Below are 23,062 nucleotides of genomic sequence, written 5' to 3' on the forward strand. Positions count from 1 at the left end.
GGAAGCAACAATAGAAACAAAGAAAGTAAAACGTTGCCCAAGTAACACAGGCCTTCTTAGTCAACACTCAGTAGGGGTAAAACACGCCCTGCTCCCTCCTTTAGCTGTGTTTTCCTGTTACTGTGACCTACCCTTACTTGTTGCTACCCCAGCCTGATTCAACCATTATTACAGAGAACAGAATAAGGAGTCTCCCTCTGATCCATTGTTACAATCCTCCATTAACTGGCCAGCAAGGTGCACTCACACATCAGGGAACTGATGCCTTCAGGGCAGATTGGCCCAGGATGCTGAATACATGTTGGCTTTTCTCTTAAAAGGCCTCTAATTTTGGGCTAGTGACAACTTTCAGTAGTGACCAGACAGATAAAAATACAGGCCATTTACTGTACAGGTGACGATACCAATAGGGAAATCTGCATTGGGTGCAGATCTGGATTGGGACTTCTGGTGAGATATGAACTAGGGAAGAAGCATGTGCACTGTGACCTGTGCTTGTAGCATTCTGAGCTGTGACCCAGCCAGTCTGTTCCTGATACCCTTCTCTATGAGACTGAAGCCATCACCTCGGTGATATGTCCAGGTAGCCACTATAACCACTGCTACAGACTAGGGACCGAATGGCTGGGGCAGCAGTAGAGGATGGATCTAGACTGTTCTCAGTGGTAGAAGATGACAGAACAAGGAGTAATGGTCTCAAGTTGCAGGGGAAACCATGGCATTGGCATTGTCTCACACTGAAGCATGGCATTATCTGATTTCACAGTCACCGCAGCCACATACTTTCTTCTGTCTCCACATTTAGGTCTGAGGGGCCTCACCTGGCCAGAAGTCGTATGTCATAAAACCATAGGGTTAAACAGGACCGCAAGGGTCACCTAGTCAAACCTCTGCCAAGATTCAGGATGAATCATGCCTCTTAATCCGCTGTCACAACATAGCTTCCCCAACAGAATGATACTTCCCACACTAACAAGCCATGCTGCTATAATCCTTTACCCTTAAAGGGACATAATCACAATTTGCTTGGCAGGATTCAGCAGAAACATAAAATCACAATGCAAAAGGTAAAAAACAGAAATCTTAGAATCTCTCCTCTCCCCCCCAAAAAAATGGCTGTCTCCCTCATATAAAGACCAGAGAAAGAGTGGCTTCTGCTTATACAGAGTCAGATGCTATGTTGGTAATTCAGTTGCTAGTTAGTTCACCTGTGGGACAAATTCATTCTTTGTTTACTCTTGAGTCCCTTTCATTCTCTGATGTGTCATTGAGAGAGGTGGCTGTTTATTCTAGCCACAGTCTCACTGTGGGGCGATGGAAAATCACCAGTATCATTTTTTTAATATACAGAAATGCAATTTTACGTCTTTCATGGAATTAAGTCATTGCGGTATCCATATATATGTTACTATTCTTTTTAATCCATGGTTTTTTTCAGTGCCTATCAATGAGTTTGCTTAAAGGTTATATAGGAGTATACTATAGGGATGTTAAAGGATTGTGTGAAAATTAATGTGGCACCTACAAGAATCGTACAGTATCTTTTATTGTGTACGTACCGGTACGCAAAAATAAATGCATTATCATTACTCTATAATAACCTAACTCATGTCATCTAAAAAGAAGCAGCAGGGGGCACAAATAGGCTTGCTCGCCCAGGACACTAAAATGCCTAGTTACAGCTCTGGATTTACACCCAGGCTCCTTCAGCCTGCCACCCTGCATTGAACAGGGATCCTCTTTTTTAAAGACCTGTCCTTCTCCAGGCTTGACAAGCTGCACATCTGCACTAATTGTGGCTGATTTTGCTTAGAGGAGCTCTTTAACCTCTTCCTGCCTGGGGTGGGGATCTGCCCCACCACAGTGAAGAAAATAACACAGTAAATCTGCTGGTGAGTACATAGTTTCTCCACATGATTGTGTATATAGGTCTCAGTTCTGGATAATGAGAAGCTAAAGGACAAGAACATGCACTTAGTCTCTCTCAAAACTGTTCCTGAGTTGGAGGTATACCAAAAAGTCCTTGAGCTCAATGCTTTACCCTGCAAATGGAGACTGGTCATTAACCTCCCCATCTCTGTAATGTCATTAACTTGTCTGATCCAGTCTCTGAATAGGTGGATCTTAATGGATTGCAATACATAATTTTGCTGAAATTAGATTTCTTAATATGTACCATTCTTTAATTCTCCATTTCCCTGCTTGCTAACAGCTTAGATAAACAGTTAAATAGAACTGTTCATACAAATCTTTTGGCAAAGATACTTAGATCTTCCCTTCAGTGAGGGAGGTATGTAGAAATTTGCTCAGTGTCAGAGTCAGTGTCAGACTCAGCCAGGTCTCTGGCTCTTAGCTCCTTGCTCTAAGGACTTAATGTACAGCCTATTTGTATACTCAAATGCAGGAACAGTAGGGGTACAATATTTTTTATAAGACATCCATTGTACTCTTGTTGGAAAATTTGGACCACTGGGAAGCCAACCCACAAGACCTTGGACATCTGCCACAGCTCAGCAGAGCAGAAGAAGAAGAAGAAGAGAAAGAAAACTAACTCTACTACCTCTTGTCCCCAACACAACACATTTTTTTTTTTTTTTTTTTTACACAACTCCAGGCACAGAGGAGCAGCAAAAAATAATTTTTTTTTATTTTTTTTTTTTTTTTTTTTCCCTTTTGTTGGCCTTTTTTTTTTTGGCATATTTAATCCCTTGCACTAGGAACCGAATTCTGAGAGGAGCAAAATTATTTCCCCCTGCTTCTCTTACACACAACAAGATTTTCCAGCCAGATAATTCCATCCATTCCACCCTAAATCAGCTCACCAAAAGTTGGACACAGCATCACTCACAATGTTCAGAGTTTGTACTATGACTAGCACAATGGGTTCCTGGCCCATGACTAGGGCTTCTAGGTGCTATGGTAATACAAATAATAATAATGGAAACAATGGTCCATGTTCTGACCCCAGCACCTGATCAATGAGTCCCCAGCCCCTTTACAACACTGTGTTTTACAGCACTACTTTTCCAATACTGCACGATCCATCACAATTACCAAACAGCACCTTGATAACAAACTTACTGCTTCCTACTTCCTTTATTAAAATACACCTCTCTGCACTGCACAATAGTAACACACTAGCTAACTAATTCTGCTCCTTTGCCGCTTCTCTTGTATGTAATATCCCTATCTCTGCCCAGACAATGAAAACCTTGATGTTAATATCAGCTCTTGCAAAGCTTTATTCTTTCCCAGAACAAAAGTATCTAACCCAACATCCGGCAGCGGTGATTGAAGTTCCCATCTGATCCCCTATCACATTCCACCACAATTAAATTTTCACAGTCTGATTATAGTTTCATATCCTCTCCGCTGTGACTCCATTTAGAATACTAGCTTTCTGATTGATTTCCTACAGTAACAACACACGTTCTATACATAATAAATATGCAATCTCCTTATGATATAGTCATAAAAAAGCACTAGGCAATTATTATTCCATCTTACATTCTTCCCATAGGTAGCACATAACTAAGATGATGCCCGTTAAAGGAACATGCTGCTTCTAAATTTCCAGCATAATACACATAAATTTTACATTTACATACACGTTGCATCTTTTTAATCTAAATCCAACCTGGAAAATTTTATGAGTTCACATAGATCATTTAAGGATACCAACAGACCAAATTATTTCCCATTTGTCACGCCTCCATCATTCACACCTACACTGAACTAAGAGCTGGGAGAGCTCTTTCATTTTGTGCATTGGAGCTTGTTCTAAATGTCAGTTGCTAAGAATTGCTCTGCTCAATTCCCTGAATTCTCCAAATCTTTTTTTAATCAACCTGTTCTGGTCATTAGATTTTCCTCATGTCTTTATGTGCATTTAATTAATTCGGTCCAGCAGCAAGGAACTGAACAGGGTCACAAATAACTAATGAAATGTTGGAAACTATTGCTGAAACATTAACAACACTTGAAAAAAGGCTCTATATGAACAGGGCCAACGAGAGGGAGGGGAAGCTGGTACAAATTACCAGGGCCCAGCGGTCCGGAACGGGGCCCAGATTCCCCAGCTTCGTCGGCCCTGTCTGCCCTTGCTGGGGGGCCTGAAAAAAATTTTTCACCGGGGCCCGAACCCGCTCTTGGCGGCCCTGTATATGAAGCAGAATGGTAATTAAAGCTAGTCCTTCCCCTCCCTCCAGGAGGTTACTAATGATTGGCCTACTACAGAGATAAGGAAGAAAGGCTAGAATGAGATGTGCTCTTGCGGGGACGGGAAAGGGTTGTTTGTTTAAATAGACTTGGGTTCATTAGCCAGGAGGTGCTAAACCTAGGGTCCCATGGGAGCTATGCTTGTAGGAGGTCTGCTACACACCTGGATTTTTCCTGTAAAACTTGTGCATTTAAACAAAATTTTAAATGTGCATAGTGTCAGTGGAGTTTGCAAGGTTTTAAAGCAAATGTAAATAAGCACTTTGCTTCAAAATGTTTGCGACCTTACTAATGACAGACAAATCTCAGAAGGATTGATGGCTTGGGACACTTGAGATTAGCACTATAAAGTCTAAGGTCCAGATCCTTGGCTGGTGTAAATCAACATAGCTGAGGATCTAGCCCTGTATTTCTAGCTAAACCTATTCATGTTCTTCACAAGAGGAAGGATGGTTCAGTGGTTACGGTGCTAACCTGGAGCCTATGAAACCTTGGTTCAATTGTCTGTTCCACCACAGGCTTCCTTGTGACCTTGAGTATGGCACTTAATCTCTCTGTGCCTTAATTCCTGGTCTGTAAAATGGGGATACTGCTACTGCCCTACCACACAGGGGTGTTTGTGAGGATAAATATATCAAAGATTGTGATACTATGGTGATGGGTGCCAGACAGGTACCTAGACAGATAGTAATCTGTCTGGAAATTTCATAAGGCAAGGGTTTCCCCCCACAAGAATTCTAGTATTTGCTGGGTTGGGTTATGTCAGACACCCAAGTGGTGATTAGAGTTTTAGCAATCTGTTTGCTTTTGGTCACTGATCAAATCAGGAAGTGTGGAGCTGCATGTGAAAAACATGTTTAAAGGGCTGCCAAGTGTCCACGGTGAGTGGGACAAAATACACATGCCTCGTTTAATTGATGGGTTGGGTGCAGAGTGCTCCATATAAGAAGGAACCCAAAGGTTTAAATGGTGCCCTCAATGTTAGCTCCCTGAGGATATAGGCAGTACTGTGGGACCTGTTCCTACTAAGCCAGAGGCCTACCTGAACCTCAAACACCACATGAGGGTCAAGAGCCTTTAACAACGTTGCTGGACCTGGTTCATCTGTGTCTGAACGTGGATAGCTGCCAAGTTTCATAACACTTGCATATTTGCCCTCTCTCTTTCTTTGCTTACCCTCATTACTCCCCATAACCCTGCTAGAATCTCATGCAGCCAGAAGGGTTGCAAGCCCAGTTCTCTGCAGAGTGCTTTCCATGACACCAGGGGATGCTGGATCTACAAGCAGGCAGGCTGCCTTTCTTCCTCCCCGCAGGCTGCAGGAAAAGTGGTACGATACTACCATGATGGGCTTGATGTAAGAACCTAGATTGAGTACCACCGGCTGACTCAGTCTCCCACCAACAGGCATCCCTCAGACCTTTTGTTAAATGAGACTGAGGCGCAGCTTCAAAGAAAACACTGGAAGGACAAAGCAGGATTGGCCCAGGGGAGGAATACTGGAGCACATTACAGATAGTCTGGACCTGTGTTCCCCATTCACTGCTACTTCTGCTGCAGCGGGGAGAGTGCAGTTGGTCAGTTTGTTTGGATCCCCTAGCTCACCTCCAGCTGCTGCTAGGAAGGGTGCAGGGAGGTAGTGTCCTTTGTGCCTCTCCTGAACTCCCATTGCTGTTGTGGGGAAGAAAAGCAGGAATCTTTGGATCCTACATGTCCCAACTGCCCACACATACTGCAGCTGCTGCATGTAGGGCATAGAAGCTCCTTCCCTCTCATCAGTGAGGTGTTGAACAAAGTTGCACAACACTTGGAACTAGGAACACACTTTGTCTGGATTTCAAGGGGATTGAGTAACCTGTCAGAAGAACACACTACCATGGTGAATCTGCAGACCAACTTCCTGTTTGTGTTTGTCTTATTCTGGGATATTACTATGAGTCTCCCACTTCATCCTTCTGCCATATCCCTCTTGTCAGGGAAGCTACTCTGGTACCATCTACCACTGTGCTTTACAGAATTTAGCATTGTGGCTACTCTTTAGAGCACGCTGCCAGGTTCTCGTCTGCTTGATTTTTTGGGAAGTGCTTTATTAAAGACGTGAGTTTTCAACCATGCTGTGAAGATGGAGAGGGTAAGCAGGACTTTTCCTAATATCCTCATCCGGAAAGTGTTACAAAGCCTTGTCTACAGTTCAGAAAGTTGTTCTGGAAGCTCCCTCTTATACCTAAATTCTGGCAGATGGCACATACCATGCTGTGTTGTTGCAGTCATAGGTCAAAGAAGTAGAGATGAGCCATTAGCTGCCATGGGTCTATTCCTCTAAGAGATTTACAGATCAATACCTGAACTTTGGACAGGATCCAGCACTGAATCGGGATTCAGGATAGGTACCGGAACACTATGTAATATATTCTCTTCATCTCATCCCACTCAGAAGACCAGATGCTGTATTATGTGCCAACTGTAGTTTTTTGGGTATTTTTTGACTAGACAAAGGTTGAGTGACCTATAATAGCGATGCATTGAGGTGATGAATGCACAGATTATTAAAGCCAGGTCATTATCAGAGAAAGAAGAAAGGTGTATTCTTGCTATCTGGAGCTGGAGGAAGGTGCCTATGGTGACTCTGCTGTTTGAATGTCCAGTGCTACTAGAAAGTCCCATCTGACCTCAAGGCTGCGAACTGTCTTAGCTACCAAAGAGCAGAGGCTTCCGTAGTCTCATACTTTGTAACACCTGAGTAGAAATGCGTCATCTGGCATTTAGGCTCATTTTAAAAGAAAATATTTTCTTCTTTAGCATATCTGTGAATTCTTTTAATTGTTATAGAGACTAACACTCCCCTACGCTCTTAAATAGATATCTTTTACTGCATTGCTTTGCAAGCATGACTGGCTCCCTCTTGCTATTCTTTCACCATTTTATGGGACAAGTAGTGGATTTCAAACTACTCAATATTGTTTTATTTTTTGTCTTCCCTTTTTAGGTAGCATGCAGTTCCCGGGTACCTTGTCAAGTCTGTTCTCTCCATAACCTTGGGCTTTAACAACCTTTGTTTTCATTTTTTAAACTATAGTACAATAAAAAAAATTTTAAAAGCTAGGTTCTCTCTTGTTATGTAGAGCACTGACTACCCTGAGGGTTTTGCCATTTTTCTTCATATAAGTCAAGCATAAAAATGTGATTATATTGTGCTCTGAAAAATAATTCTATAAAAAGGGTGTGATGGGCCTCTCTGTTTTTTTTCAATGGATTGCAGCTCCAGTATGCTCAGTTCATGAGCAAAGCATGTTTTATTTATTTATTTTGAGTTCTGCAAACTCACTCTGGGATCAGTAATTCAATCTGGGTTTGGCTCAAACATCATTATCAGTAATAAAGATTTTTTTAAAAAAATTGGAACTTAACAATTCTGATACTGAATGAGCTAGGACATGCTCCTACTCCCTCTCTTCTATTGGATTCACAGTGCCAACAGGACTAAAATGTAGCAGAGTAAGCAGATACTACTTGGACTATACATGGTAAGCAGGTCTACTCAGGAAGAAGGTGTCATTTTTACATAGGCACTTCTCTGACCGTACATGGACTTTTATTTTGAAAGATTTGTAGCTAAAGTGGATATTAGCGATAAGTATATGGTTTTAGAGAATTTCTGTAATGGGGCACCTTTCTCTAAATTCTCCTATAGGTGCTCAAAGATACAAAATCTCCTACTGGCCAATTGATATTGGCTTGCACCTTGTACAGTTACTTGCACCATTCCAAAAGGAGTGTAAAATGCTACCAATTCAAACAAGCGGTGTTTTACTCTCACTTTTCACAAATGTACATGATGACACAAGGTGCCAGCAGCATTGCTAGCTCTGCAATGTACAAATCTTGCAATGATTGCAGTTTTTCTTAAAGCCCCATCACCTGGAGTTAAGTGATTACCTCAGAATCTCAGCTTCCACTTTTTAAAAATGTACGTTTCTAGCCTTCCTGATTGTGAGGAAAACCTTGAAAATGTGAGCTGAGGGCAGGGGTGGCTCCAGGCCCCAGCACATCAAGCGTGTGCTTGGGGCGGCATGCCGCGGGAGGAGCTCTGCCGGTCACCGGGAGGGCGGTAGGCGGCTCCGGAGCCTGCGGAAGGTCTACCAAAGCCGCGGGACCAGCGGACCCTCCGCAGGCACACCTGCGGGAGGTCCACCGGAGCCTCCTGCCGCCCTCCCAGCGACCGGCAGAGCGCCCCCTGCGGCATGCCACCCTGCTTGGGGCGGTGAAATGTCTAGAGCTGCCCCTGGCTGAGGGCACCCTAAAGGCTCAAAAATAGAAGGCAAAGAAAATCCTATTTTATATCTCATGATTTTTAAGCCAGTCTTGTAATTTTTGAGGCCTGATTTATGTTATATGGATGCCGTGGACTGGCAATAAAGAGAAGAATCAGGCCCTGTGTATTATGACTGATGATTTCTGACATGAATAGGGTGCAGAAATGAAAGGGAGTTAGAAAAGGTGTCTGTGTGGGACAGAGCTTTCTATTTTCCATATATATATATATATAAGAAAGACAGACTAGAAAATATATATACCGTATTTTCCGGTGTATAAGACGACTTTCTATACTAAAAAACAACCCCCAAAAATCGGGGGTCGTCTTATACGCCGGGTATAAACAGCGGGCAGCCCAGAGCCCTCTGATTCCCGGCCGCGGCTGGGATTTAAAAGGCTCTGTGCTCCCAGCCGCAGCGGGCAGCCCAGAGCCCTCTGACTCCCGGCCGCGGCTGGGATTTAAAAGGCTCTGGGCTCCCCACCGCAGCGGGCAGCCCAGAGCCCTCTGACTCCCGGCCGCGGCTGGGATTTAAAAGGCTCTGGGCTCCCCGCCGCAGCGGGCAGCCCAGAGCCCTCTGATTCCCGGCCGCGGCTGGGATTTAAAAGGCTCTGGGCTCCCCGCCGCAGCGAGCAGCCCAGAGCTCTCTGACTCCCCGCCGCGGCTGAGATTTAAAGGGCTCTGGGCTCCCCGCCGCAGCGGGAAGCCCAGAGCCCTCTGATTCCCGGCTGCGGCTGAGATTTAAAAGGCTCTGGGCTCCCCGCGGTTGCAGGCAGCCCAGAGCCCTCTGATTCCCAGCCGCGGCTGGGATTTAAAAGGCTCTGGGCTCCCCACCTCGGAATGGGGGGGGGTCGTCTTATACGGCGATTATAGGCCAAAACCTATGTTTTAACTGTAAAATTAGGGGGTCGTCTTATACGCCCAGTCGCCTTATACGCCGGAAAATACGGTATATATATATAAATTCTCCTATAGGTGCTCAAAGATACAAAATATATATATATATTTTCTAGTCTGTCTTTCTTATTTTTGAGTTGTTCATTCACACAATGAACAACTAAATGCAATAGCCCTAGGAAAGAGAGAGCAGTGTCTTGCTCACATTTGGTAAGATCCTCCATCTTGAATCTCCTCACAGCACTGCCCCTAAGCACACAGACTGACAGCCAAGTGGGGCCTGATTGGCTTCTTAAACCAGTTTTCTACCAATCCTAATTTACACTGGTGTAAACGAGCAGAGAATCAGGCCCATTGTATATAATCATGCAGCACCCAAACAGAATAATCAAAGCTACATACAGAAGAGTTATGAGAGAAAAATGAGAGACTATGCTTCAGAACGTTGGAAGATATACGCACGACTCCAGACAGCACCATAAGTCCATGACTTTCATCAGAATTACCATTCCCCAGCCCCTCAGAACCCCATGAAAGCAGCACAGGGCTTGGTTTTGGCACCAGTGAATGGTCTTGGCAGAGTGGCAGACAGAGGGTGTATCAAAATGTCAGGATTATTTATGTGGTCTGATGAATATTTAGAGTTACAGATTGTAGCGTGTTAGAGAAACTGAGAGAGAGAAAAGGGACCTGACATTTTGAAACACTGGGTCTGCATTTAGTGTATCGATAATGAAAAGATTAACTACAGTAGGAAAAGCTCATCAGTCTTTGCCAGGAATTTCAGGGGTCAGTTCAGTACTACCACTAAGGCATCAAAGCTAAAATAGTGAGAGAGAGCAAAAGGAATAGACAAGGGAACTGACCCTATAGAAATAGTCCCTGGGCATGACAATGTCAGTTTCAACCCTGCGATTCAAAATAATGAAGAGCTGTTACTGTCACAAGCGAGCCTCTTAGCCCTTAGGGTTGTTCAACTTCAAGTCTCTCGCTGATGTGCTTGACCAGGAGAAGTGTATGAAACAATAATAAGATAGTCCTTAAACAGCATTTAAAAGTCCTGTGCTTACAGAAAATACACCCTGCATGGTTGTTTATTTAACACGAAGGGAGATATCACACTCAAAAAAAGCAAAAACAAGGATTAAAAAAAAATGTGGTTGACAATGATAAATATCTGGGGGCTTTTTCTCCACCTTCAGGGCTGCAAAGAGTAATATAATAATACTTTGTATCTTGGGAACCTGAGTTTCAAAAGAGCTTGGCTCCCATTTACCACCTAAATCAAGTGATCAGATGTTCAGAGGTGCTGAGCACCCCACAGCTCCCACTGAAGGCAAAACCTGGCCACTTCCATTTAGTCATCTAAATGTAAGCTGAACTCTTCTGAAAATCTGATGACCAACACAGTACTGAGGGCCTTGAAAGGCCTGAATTAGTTACACCAAACAAGTACCCTCTGAGCTAGGAAATGTAGCCCCAATAAGCAAGATGAAACACAAGGGTTCTTCGTGTAGAGAACTATCCTCTACTACCAGTTCTGCCTGGGGGTGGGAATTTGCCACCCCCACAGAACAGGCCACAAACCTTTCAGATCTCTGGGACCAGCAGGAGGTGAGGCAATTTGTACAGAGGCCTAAGTGCCTTTGTGTTGGCTCTGTGCCCCCACGGCCTGCTCCCCACAACAACCCTGTCAGGGCTTCCCTATGTAGCAACTGCCCCAGAATTTCCCTGACCTGAAAGGGGCACGATAGAAAACTAACATTGCCTGAGATTGTATTAACATTCCATTGGAAAATCCACTGAGTGCAGAAGGGGCAAAAAACTGTCCTGGTCCATCCATTCCTCCCCTGGTCTGCTCACTCCCAAAGGATGACCAGGTATAAGGAGCAAGTGGCTGGAAGCTGCCCCAGGGCTGGTCTATTTCCTTTCAGCTGGGAGGGGTGTGATCTGTGGACTGAAGGTCTCCTCTTCCTTTAAAGCATGAGGTATGACTGGCCCTGTGTTATGCTATCTGTTTTACAGATGGGTGAACTGAGACAAGGAATGAGGATGTCAGTTGTAGGGTCAGGATTGGAAACCTAAGAGTCCCAATTCCCTGACCTCCAGGCCTAACTACAACATCACTTTCCTTCCTCTAATGCAGTGTTTCCCAAACTTGGGATGCCGCTTGTGTAGGGAAAGCCCCTGGCGGGCCGGGCCGGTTTGTTTATCTGCCGTCTCTGCAGGTCTGGCCGATCGCGGCTTCCAGTGGCCACGGTTCGCTGCTCCAGGCCAATGGGAGCTGCTGGACATGGCACGGGCCGAGGGACGTACTGGCCGCCACTTCCAGCAGCTCCCAATGGCCTGGAGCAGCGAATTGCATCCACTGGGAGCCGCCATTGGCCGAACCTGCAGACGTTGGAGGTACACAAACCGGCCCGGCCCCCCAGGGGCTTTCCCTACACAAGCGGCGTCCCAAGTTTGGGGAACACTGCTCTAATGTAACAAGATGGAAGTGTTTTACTATCTATCATCTTAAAAGTTAAATGAAACGCACAACCCTCCAATCTCCATGGTCCTCAGCTCCCCCTAAAGGCCTATAGAAGTTATGAAAATGCTGTTTAGAATATTAAACTACAGGGCAGATTCCCTGGAGTAAATTGGCATAGTTCCACTACAGTGATGCCAGCTCACAGAGGCTGAGGATCTAGCCCTAAGTGTTTCCAAGGCACTTCTTCCCCCTCTTCATGCACACAAATTTGTGAGATGAGCTGCACTTTATAAGAGGTCGAGTCCAACATTCTGCACGCACAGAGAAAAGGAAGTGGTTACCATGGCAACAATCCTCATGAAAGTGCTTTCAATTCACTCTTCCCTACAAGCCACCTCCTCCCCACTGCCCCAAATTCCCTGGCATGTATCTTTCATCCCAAAATGTACTCAGCGTGTTGACAGCACAATGAAATGAGTGCTTAGGCCATGCATTGGCCACCCACATACCAGTGGGGATCGTACAAGTGGGTGGAAGGCAGCATGGATCCTCCAGTGATATGCTTGTATCTTTCAGACAAAATGAGCCGTTAAAGAGATGATGAACACTCGACAGGCCGGGGCGGGGGGACAGTGGAAATTCTGATCACTTATCCAGGGGCAGCTCAGACTTCAAATATAGATTGTATGACAAGAAAGCCAGATTGTCCCAATTTTCATCCAGGGATCTCATTCTCTCAAGTAAATTCACTTGAAATATGGTTGCCGCTGTGACTCTCGAAAGCATTGGTTCCCAAACTTGTTCCGCCGCTTGTGCAGGGAAAGCCCCTGGTGGGCCAGGCCAGTTTGTGTACCTGCCGCATCTGCAGGTTCATCCGATTGCAGCTCCCAGTGGATGCGATTCGTTGCTCCAGGCCATTGGGAGCTGCTGGAAGTGGCGGCCAGTATGTCCCTTGGCCTGTGCCGCTTCCAGCAGCTTCCATTGGCCTGGAGCAGCGAACCGCGGCCACTGGAAGCCGCGATCGGCTGAACCTGCGGACACGGCAGGTAAACAAACCGGCCCAGCCTGCCAGGGGCTTTCCCTGCACAAGCAGTGGAACAAGTTTGGGAACCAATGCTCTAAAGGCATTTCTTGGCATGCTGTTTGTTCTGCTTTGTGCCAGGCTCTCCATCCTGGGGCAATTGCCTGTTATAGGGAGTTAGGGCTCAGTCTTATGAAGGTCCTACCTGGGGAGTCATCATGGATAGTTCTCTGAACTCAATGTGCAGCAGCAATCAAAAAAGCTGACAGAATGTTAGGAACCATTAGACGAGGGATAGATAATAAGACAGTAAATATCATAATGCCACTACATAAATCCATGATACACTCATACTGTGTGCAGATCTGGTCTCCCCATCTCAAGAAACATATATTAGAAATGGAAAAGGTACAGAAAAGGGCAACAAAAATGAAAACTGGTATGGAAGAACTTCCATATGAGGAGAGATTAAAAAGACTGGGATTATTCAGTTTAGAAAAGAGATGACTGGGGGTCTAAAAAATCATGAATGGTGAAGAGAAAGTGAATAAGGAAGTGTAATTTACTCCTTTACATAACACAAGAACCAGGGATCAGTCAATGAAATTAATAGACTGCAGGTTTAAAACAAACAAAAAGAAGTACTTCTTCACACATTGCACAGTCAACCTGTGGAACCTATTGCCAGGGGATGTTGTGCAGGCCAAAACTATAACTGGATTCAAAAAAGAATTAGATAAATTCATGGAGGATTGGTCCATCAGTGGCTACTAGCCAAGATTGTCAGGAATGCAACCCCATGCTCTGGGCCCTAAGCCTCTGACTGCAAGATGCTAGGACTGGATAACAGGGGATGGATCACTTGATGATCTCCCTGTTCTGTTCATTCCCTTTGAAGTATCTGGCATTGGACACTGTTGGAAGACAGGATAGTGGGCTAGATGGATCATTGGTCTGACCATGTAGGACTGTTCTTGTGGGTAATTAGCTTCCCCGGGTGGCTGATTAGTAAATGAGCAACTGGACCTAATGAAGGTTATTCAATTTCAATTATAGGAAACTTCTAAGGGAGAAAGATGCTCCAATGGAGAGTTGCCCCAGGGGACCTAGAGTGCTGAGCTCTCTGGGGGACCTGTAAGAAGTGCTCCTAGAGAGGGGAGATGGCTGCAGTCAAGAGGGCCTGCTCTCAGCCATGAGTCTTCCAGACAGTGTCCAGCCTGGCAAAGATCTGCTGTCCCTGGAGAAGAGTCACGGTGGATGGGCCTCCCCAGACTCCAGAGAAAGATCTTACTCCAGTAGAGGCAAAAGGCCTAACATCAGAGGCAGAGATCAGAACCAAGTGAACATGTGGGGAAGAGCCTAGACAGAGGTGAGCACTGAACTCAGACGGGGGACAGATAGACTAAGAATGACCTGGTCACCCAACTGAGATGTTGGAGTGAGAGTTTTGTTCTCTGTGCTGGTTTTGTGCTCTGTGGTGGTTTTTCTGAGAATAAATGAGGCCCTCCAAAAGGGGGTGCTCTTTAGAGAAAGATCAAGCAAGGGCTCACCTGCAACACCACGCCTGCTTGCAAGGGGGCCTGCCGGGTCAGCCTGGAATGATGACACAAAATGGGGGGGAAGCAAAGGTGCCCATGATACGTGTAACACATGTAACATATACTTTATATCAGAATTATGAGTGTGACCTAGTGGCTAGAACCCTGGGCTGGGACTCAGAGACCTCAGGCAAATCACTTCCCCTCTCTGTGGCTCAGTTTCCTCATCGGTAAAATGGGGATAAGGATACTGACCTCCTTTGAAAAGCACTGAGAATGACATATGAAAAGAGCTAGGTATTATTACTAATATAAACATGGCCCCTTTTGTATAAACAGTGTCCACACATGTTAAATATAGACAAAATATTAAGTTCTCACAGATAGGAAACATTTGTCCTTTCAGCAAGGGTTATTTTGTTCTTCCCTTACTCCCGAAAAATGCCTTAGGCTTAATATCCCTGCCCGCTCCACTCTGTGCATTCACTTTCATTGCATGATCTCACAACACACAGCAATTCCAAATACTATTCAGCCAATTATGCAGCAAAATGTAATTCAAAGGAATTATCACTGACATTTATTTTTTAACTTCAGTGGGATCTGTATGTTCAGAACAAATGGCAGGATTTGGCAAATTGTATGTAGCATATTGCAACACATCTGGTGCAGGGGGCAAAGTTATAGCTCTGTGGTGGCACTCGCTATTAACTCCAAATTTCCTGATTTGTGGTGTTGAAATCTGAATATTAAAACTCTGTGGAGGCAAGATTGCTTTTCTTTTGCATGTAACCTTTATTGCCATCTATGTGTTCTCTTAATATAGAGACCCGGGAGCCTGACCCATAGACTTTGATTGATACAACCAAAGTGAACACAAGCAGAAACAAATCTTTGTGTTCTGTCTGCACTAAAGATTAACAGTCATGCTAGTTAACTTGATTAACTGACAAACACTCAGCTGGAATCACAGCACAACTAAACTGTAGAGCAGATAAGTCCACACAGAGCTCTTTCACCTACATGCATAGCAACACTGAAGATTATATTTAAAAATACCGTAAATTGCTCTGCAATGACTTCAGGCATGGATGGAACACTAAGAGAAAATCAGAAGGTGCAGGAGTGTGGGATGTGTAGGGTAGGGGGAGATGGCAAGAGTGAAATGGGAGGGACATGGGCTATGGTTAGGAAAGGGAGTGGCCTGGAGCTGTGATACCCTGTCTCTGAAGGGAAGCTGGGCAACAATGGCAGGGGGGTTGTATGCAGAGGAGACAGTTGATGGCCAGGGAACAGAAAGGCACTGAAGGTGGTGTTGGGAGACCACAGTACAGGAATGGGAACAGAGCAAAGCTTGGAAGATGAATGCCCAGGGCTGGATGGGGTAAGGGAATGGCTATATGGACAGGGAACTGCTGGATCTTTTAGCCATATTACATTTTAAATATTTCATTTTTTGAGAGAGAACCTTAACACCTTATTTTTCCAGGGTGATTTAAATCCTTCCCCTCTCCCACTCCATTGTCAACTACTTCCACATGCCACCCAGATATAATTCTGCAGCTTCCTATCTCCTATGGACTTGCTAAACTGCAGGGGGAAGCCCTGCTGTGATGACCTGTATAAGAGTCTATTTGCCATCTCAATTTATACTGTTGATGCTCATTCAAAAAATGGGAAAATTCACAAACAAAACTTCCAGAACCTTAGCTAGGATTCCCAGGTCTAGGAAACTCAGGAGATTCGGCTTCCTCACTGTGATTGGGCAAAAGAAGCAGCCTATCTGACTTCTTTAGTAATTATTGGGGAGATAGTACATCAAAACGCCCATATGGGAGTGGACTGGAGGAGAAGAACTTTACTCAGTTCACCATATAATAAGAGAGAATTCTTGCCTGAAAGAGAAGGAACACTGTCTTGGACAAACAAGAGAAAGTTTTATAGCTCCAAGGAACAACTATGAACGGAGGCACAGGCACTGCTAATTTAAGGAGACAGCCACCAGTTACTGCCCTCTGTTAACTTAAATTTTCCCAAGCCATAGGAACACAGTTTGCCATTGGCACATTTACAAGAATAAATAATTTTCATGCCACTAATGAAATTGGTTGACCAAACACAACTGAATCTTTTAAAAGTAACAAATACAAGTTATGAATAAGATTTGAAAATACTTGTATGGTGATTCATGTATGTTAATAATGATTACACTTTTTTAAAAAGGAAACTCCCTCCTTCCTCTATTTCTCAAATAAACCATACACTTTAAATGGATCACTTAACTGGGATCTCCCTTTTGAGTGGCAGTTACAGCTGCTTCCTGCACATCCCTGAGAATTAAGGATATTTTACCCTTGAGGGAGAGAGGAGAATTAGATAGGATTAACTAGTACAGTCACCAAAGGCCAATTAGAAGAATCTATGGCACCTTCCCAAATACTGGTGCCACAGCTGGTGGATGGGGCGCTGAGCTGGCATAAAGTGAAACTGCCAAATTTAGCAGTACTGGTGTACAATGATCCACTGTGACCACAATGCTAAGCAATTTGGCAGTCTGACGCAAATTTCCTTGTTTGGGGAGTATCAGCTGTTCCAATCCAAAACTCATGTATTGATTGTCATGGAATCTAACAAATTACGCAAAATCCCTTTCTATAAAAATATATTCCAGTCAAAATATCTCCATCATTTGGCTGCTTCCTACTCACCTTATGGTATTGCAGTTCCCATAAAGATTTGTTCCTATGTTCAACGTAACTGCAGATAATCTGGAGACTGTCAAACATTTAACATATTCTGTCAGTCAGAATAATACCTTTCTCTGTGTGTGTGGGCACACGTGCGCTCTCTCATAATGACCTGTAGCCAAATTCATACAAGAAAACAGAGCCAGAAAAGAGAAAAATTAGCTTGCTTTCCTTTAAAGGGTTAGCACAGAACAATTAAAAGTAAATGGAATTATTTCCTGTCAGTTAATTTGTTGTGGACTAACTAGTGCCCAGTGAAAGAAGAGTCAAATAAGAGCTGAAAAACACAAAATGCTTGCTCCACAATTACATTAAATTAAAGGCAAATTGAAGCAAATGTAATTCTTACTCAAGAAAACACTTCAGACTGTATTTTCCACCTTATTTTTATGCTTTTTTTTTACTGATGGGCTCTTTGCTGATTCCTCTTTTCCAACAGTAATATAGATCTAATGAAAGTATAATAGGAAAAATAAACATTTACAGTCACTCCTCACTTAACATCATCTTGGTTAACATTCTTTCATTGGTACATTGCTGATCTATTAGAGAACATACTCATTTAACATTGTATGTTGTATGTTTGACAACAAAGACAAGCAATTGTTGGACTCTCTGCTGCCTTCTGGACTATATGCTCCCACACTTCAGACCCACTGCAATTATGAAGACACGATTCAATCACACTGTTACATGGTAGTTAATGTCACATGATGTCACATATGTTACTATTCCAGTATATTGGAAATGGATCAGTTGCATAAAAAAATAATCAAAGTGAGATTTTCAAAGCTGATCAGGAGATTTAGCAATGCATTCATTTCCTTGGGAGTCCATATTGACTTTGAAAATCTCCTTCTGATTGGTTATTTTGACTTTTCCTATATAATTCAACAAATTTGAGGGGACAAAGTTACAATTGGGGATTAGCTGTGAGGATTGTCTGAGTCTTCACTCGTTATGAACTACTAAGAGCTGCTCACACAGTTAAGAGAAATCTAAACAAACTACACATTCCATAGAACTGCCATATTCATGAGCTCTGTGTGGCTCAAAAGCTTGTCTCTCTCACCAACAGAAGTTGGTCCAATAAAAGATTTTACCTCACCCACCTTGTGTCTCAAATATCCTGGCACTGACACAGCTACAACTACACTGTATTCATGTGCTGTCAGACAACAACACAGCTGTGTTTGATTTGACAAAACTGGAGAGAATCTGACTATTAAAACTTGAGCTGTAGAGACACACCAAAACACCCATCTGTTTTAGTACCTACTAACTGTGTGGGAGGAAAGCACCTTCTTTTGGGACATATTTCTCCACTCATGTCACCAGTGGGGATTTCTACACTTTGATCTATTTGCCCTGTTTTTCTTCAGTTTCCTATGCAACAACAGTCTCAATTCTCTTGATAAATCCATAGTTGCTGTATGTCTCACTATCAAAAGATAATGAAGCAGGCTAGGTAGGCTCCTACTGAGCCTTCCTTTGGCCATCCAGACCAAGGTTCCACTTGACCACACTTGTCAATAATCCTGAAGAAGTTTGGCAAAGTGACTCACCTTGATTAGGAGCTGAAGGACAACTTTGGTGCCATTGACTTTCTGATGATTGCTAGCTATCTGTGAGGTAACCCACACTAGACTGGCAGGACATGCATGTCACAGGATCAACCTCTGCTCTCCCATGGTTGTTCCTCCACAGTCAGGATTTAGCTGTAAATAAACAATTTGATACCCAGTCAGAATGTATTTAACTCCCTTAACATCGGTTGGAAAGATCACATTCAGTACAGCTGAAATAATTGCAATAATGCACAAGTTGGTCATTACTGTTGCTTTGACATGATCGTTTCATTACACTGACAGTCTGCAACTTAATTAATCCACTAATTATTATGAAAATCTTCATTCCTGTGAATTCTAGTGTAACCAGCTGTCAGGATACACAGATGAGGCTTGTAAAATGTGTATAAATTCTTAAACGTATTTCTGTATATTTTAGTTTCATTGGCTTCCTTGTTAATGGATGGACTGTGACAGACTTCAAGAACCTCAAGTATCCCCCTACTCAGAGTCCCCAGACTGAGTTAGCTGGACCCCCTACTCACTGGCCTGAGTAGGGGAGGCCACACAAGGAGGAGTGTGTGGGTGGTGAGGATAATAATAGGCGAGCTGGATATTTTTCCCCCAGGTATAAGAGGCAGGAATTGTTACACAGGTGTGTTCCAGGCACAGTGCCTCCTGGAGCTCCTTCTGGAGATGCTGTGGCTCATGCACCACCCCTTGCACAGGTTTGAGTCTAAAGGAATCGCCTAGCCCTCATTAGAAAGTTAACTGAAAATAATTTCATATTAGGTCTGTCTCTCTTCACATACACTATCTGCATCTCATGTTGGATCTAAGGAAAATCCATCAATGGCTCACATGATCATAACATCACTAAGGGGAAAGTTTCCATAGGCACAAATTAGGGATTAGGCGTCCATGCGCCCTTTGAAAATTTCCGCCTAAAACAGTTTAAGGCCCATAATGGGATGGGAGCTAACATTGGTCCTTATGCTCCACTTAGCTTGGGAGCAAGGAGCAGTTCCAGTGCTATTGCCCTGCCTCAAGTGCCCTCCACCCAAAATCCATACATCTGGGAGACCGTCTCATGGTCAGAGGGTTATGCCAAGGCTGCAAGAAAGAGACGTTAGGGAGGAACCATAACTCAAGGCATAGTCCTTCAGAAGTGGCAGGTCTCTAAGGGGATGGCTGTGTGCAAGTTAGTGCTGCTTTTTCCAGCATTTCACTGCATTCTGCTGGGAGTAGGTGGAACTCTGGGAACAGTGTTTTTTCCAGGTATGCTGGTGGTGCTGAACTACTGCAGTAATCACTTTTTAATGGATTTTTAACTTTAGCATTAACTCTAGTATCCCTACATACAAATGGAGAAAAGCACAGGCAAATGACCTCCTGTTCAGAAGAGGGACAGGAGCCCTTAAGAGAGCAGCTGTGATATAATCCACCAATTCATGCTGCATGCTCCTGAAATGTTTAAAGCTTTTGAGGAAGACAGAGAGAGATCCACTGATGCTGCCAGTGACTTTGGATATTCGGAAATATTTTACTCCAAGTAAATCCTGCAAGTGGATGGCTGGCTTGGGGAGTGGGGGTTAAGGTAAAACAGTGGAGCGAACTTCTGAGTCTTGAAAGCTGCAAACATACATTCTGGAATGACTGTCTGGGAAGGAAATAGAAATCAGGAGATCAGCAATACTGCCAGGATACAGGATCAGACTTGTTTAAGACACTTTTGGCCCTTTTTTATGCTTAAAAAAATCTGCCTGTGCTACCTGTACTAAGCAATTGCAATTTTGTAAGTTCTAGCATAGACAGGATTCAGATGTTTTTGGAAAGCCTTCTTTGAGCAACTTTTCCTGACATTATCAGCATCATGAGAGCAAGTTTACAATCTAAAGGCCTGCTCTTGCAAACATCTGCACACAGGAGTAACTCTATACATGTTACTAGTGCCATTGAAGCCCTATGCTGCGGTAATGCTTTGCTTCTGGATTCTGCAGCATTGCCCTGAAGACTACTCATGTAAATTTTCATTCATGAGCAAGTATATGCAGGCTCAGGGATTAATTTAAAACCAGGCATGGCATGGGCATAGCAAATAGAAAAGAACGGGGGAGAAAGAAAGCAACAGTAACAATAACATGCATTTACCGAAGGTACCAACATGCATAGCATCCTGTTCAGTAGCTAGATCTTTAGAGGATCTCCTGTCATTGCACAGAGCAGAGAATATGCTCTACTATAACATGATAATTTGTAATAAGCAAACCTGTATTTTATGAATACACCACTGGTTTTTTTAATATGCATTACAACTTTACAGTACCTTTCTAGCTTCCAAAGTACAAAATGAATACCAATTATTTATTCTTAAACTTACGGAGAGCCAAATTTTGATTACCTTGTTGGCCCCAATTGGTGCTGGTACGAAAGCTCCTACGTTCCAGATTGCTCTGAAACCACATGTGCTCTTCATTTGAGGCCAGATCCTCAGCTGACACAAACTGGCATAGTTCCACTGAAATCAATGGCATTGCACCAATTTACACCAGCTGAGGACATGGGTCTTTATCTGTAATTAAAATAGGGAGAATACACCTATTTTGGGTACAAAACAATAGTCCTTGCATGAATTTGTCTTACACTGCATTTCCATTACTTCTGTTCTCTTCAGCATAACAAGCTGGGGTCTTTCAAGGCAATACTTCTATGAAAAAATCTGCAGCCTTGTCAATTATATTTTATTGTTTTCCCTCTTTCGTCAACTGCCACAATTACTCATTATAGTTATGCACATATCAGCATTTTTCTTAAGAACATTTTCTCCACAGTTGAATAACTACAAAATAGCCCAGCTCTCTACCACATGCACCCATCTCCGCTCCCACTCCATTAAGAGAGCAAACATACATTTTTCAAAACAGGACATGAGACGTTCATCAGCTATCTCCTAGCAGCCGCACTTGATGAAATACCAAATCATATAGTCCTCAGTTCAGTATCTGTTTGCTTTGCCAAAGGTAGTTTATTTTAACATTAGAGAACAAAAGAAAACTCTTATTAAATAAATTCAATCTGGAAAGAGGCAGCTGTATTTCAAAATAGAAAAGCAAAAGTTCAGATCATTTTTATTGCTAATGACACAGTCTGACATCACTGTAAGTGGGGAAAAGATTTTGGGTTCAGAAAAAAATATATAGGAAACAGCTGCCAAGACCCACATGGAAAAACTAATTTCCCCTCTGTAGTAGTATCTGATTATCATAACGTCCTTCAGATTTGAGGAAAGAGAAAACAACATACTGCATATGATCAAAACTTGCTAGTCACTCTGGAGAATAAAAATATGAGAGCTACAGAAGAACAGATGCCCATAATGTTCCGGTACATTGTAAGATGAAGAAAGCTTTCAGCATTATTTATAACTAGTCGCTTTCAATCTATATCTTCCCTTCTGTCCCAACCCTGACCTCCCACACAAGAGGTCACCACAGATCAGACTGAGTTATAGAAAAATGAAAAAATCATTGGAGAAATATATTCATAAATAAAATAATTTCTGTGGCTAGAGTTTAGGATAGGGAGATTGAAATTATACAGTTTGTTTATGCAAGTCACTGAAATGGAGAGGTGGTTTTCCTCTTAATTTGGACACAGGACTTGATTGGAAGCCTACCAAAGTCAATGAGAGTTTATTGACTTCAGTGAGCACTGGATCAGGCCTTTGCCACCAACATAGGATAGCTGCCAAAGGTCACTGTCCTGGGTCATTTACTTTCAGGTTTGAAATGCATCCTATGTTTGTGCAGCTGTATATGAAGGGCACAGTTTCCAGACATCTTCTGGAAGTAAAATCCAAATGCACCAGCTAGCATAGTAGTGTACATAGGAACGGTTTATTATGCATCATTTCACAAAACAGAGGGTACAATGAGGCAATGTTCTCATTGTGTACCTTGTGATTACCCTTTGGGGGAAATCAAAGCTAAAACCAGCAAACTAAATCTAGTTACTGTGGATATAGAGAAGGACTAGAAAATGCAATAAATGCTGGCCTTTCTCTCAAGGTGCTACTGTTGAAAGTTGATGGCCAAACAGCCACAGTATGCTCTGTTCTTTAACATCATCAATGTTACCTGCCTTTAGGAAACCCACGTGAATGCCCTTATCGTCAGTTGTCCTTTAATCTCTGGTTTCAACCTCAAATTACAGTGGCATCATAAGGATTGGTCAGTTTAAAGTGGCTAGTGTCTACAACATCCATAATTAATTATGGCCTGCTTCAGCT

At 43.3% G+C, this 23,062-nt stretch overlaps 1 protein-coding gene across 3 annotated transcripts in view; it reads right to left on the reverse strand.

The window, feature by feature from the left end:
• Positions 1-23,062, reverse strand: part of PCSK2 (proprotein convertase subtilisin/kexin type 2) — a 371,376-nt gene that overhangs the window by 329,680 nt on the left and 18,634 nt on the right. Inside the window, exons 2-4 of one of the 3 annotated variants that reach the window (XM_039531409.1) lie at positions 18,772-18,924; positions 17,168-17,318; positions 16,743-16,812 (exon numbers count right to left, since the gene is read on the reverse strand). The gene's annotated coding sequence lies outside the window, so the exon portion shown is untranslated. Of the gene's footprint in view, positions 1-10,293; positions 10,381-16,742; positions 16,813-17,167; positions 17,319-17,555; positions 17,614-18,771; positions 18,925-23,062 lie in introns of those variants that run through there. The other 2 variants (XM_039531410.1, XM_039531419.1) reach the window with 2 other exon arrangements.

Source organism: Mauremys reevesii, linkage group 3 (assembly GCF_016161935.1).
Source record: "Mauremys reevesii isolate NIE-2019 linkage group 3, ASM1616193v1, whole genome shotgun sequence".
NCBI classification, from domain to species: Eukaryota; Metazoa; Chordata; order Testudines; family Geoemydidae; genus Mauremys; species Mauremys reevesii.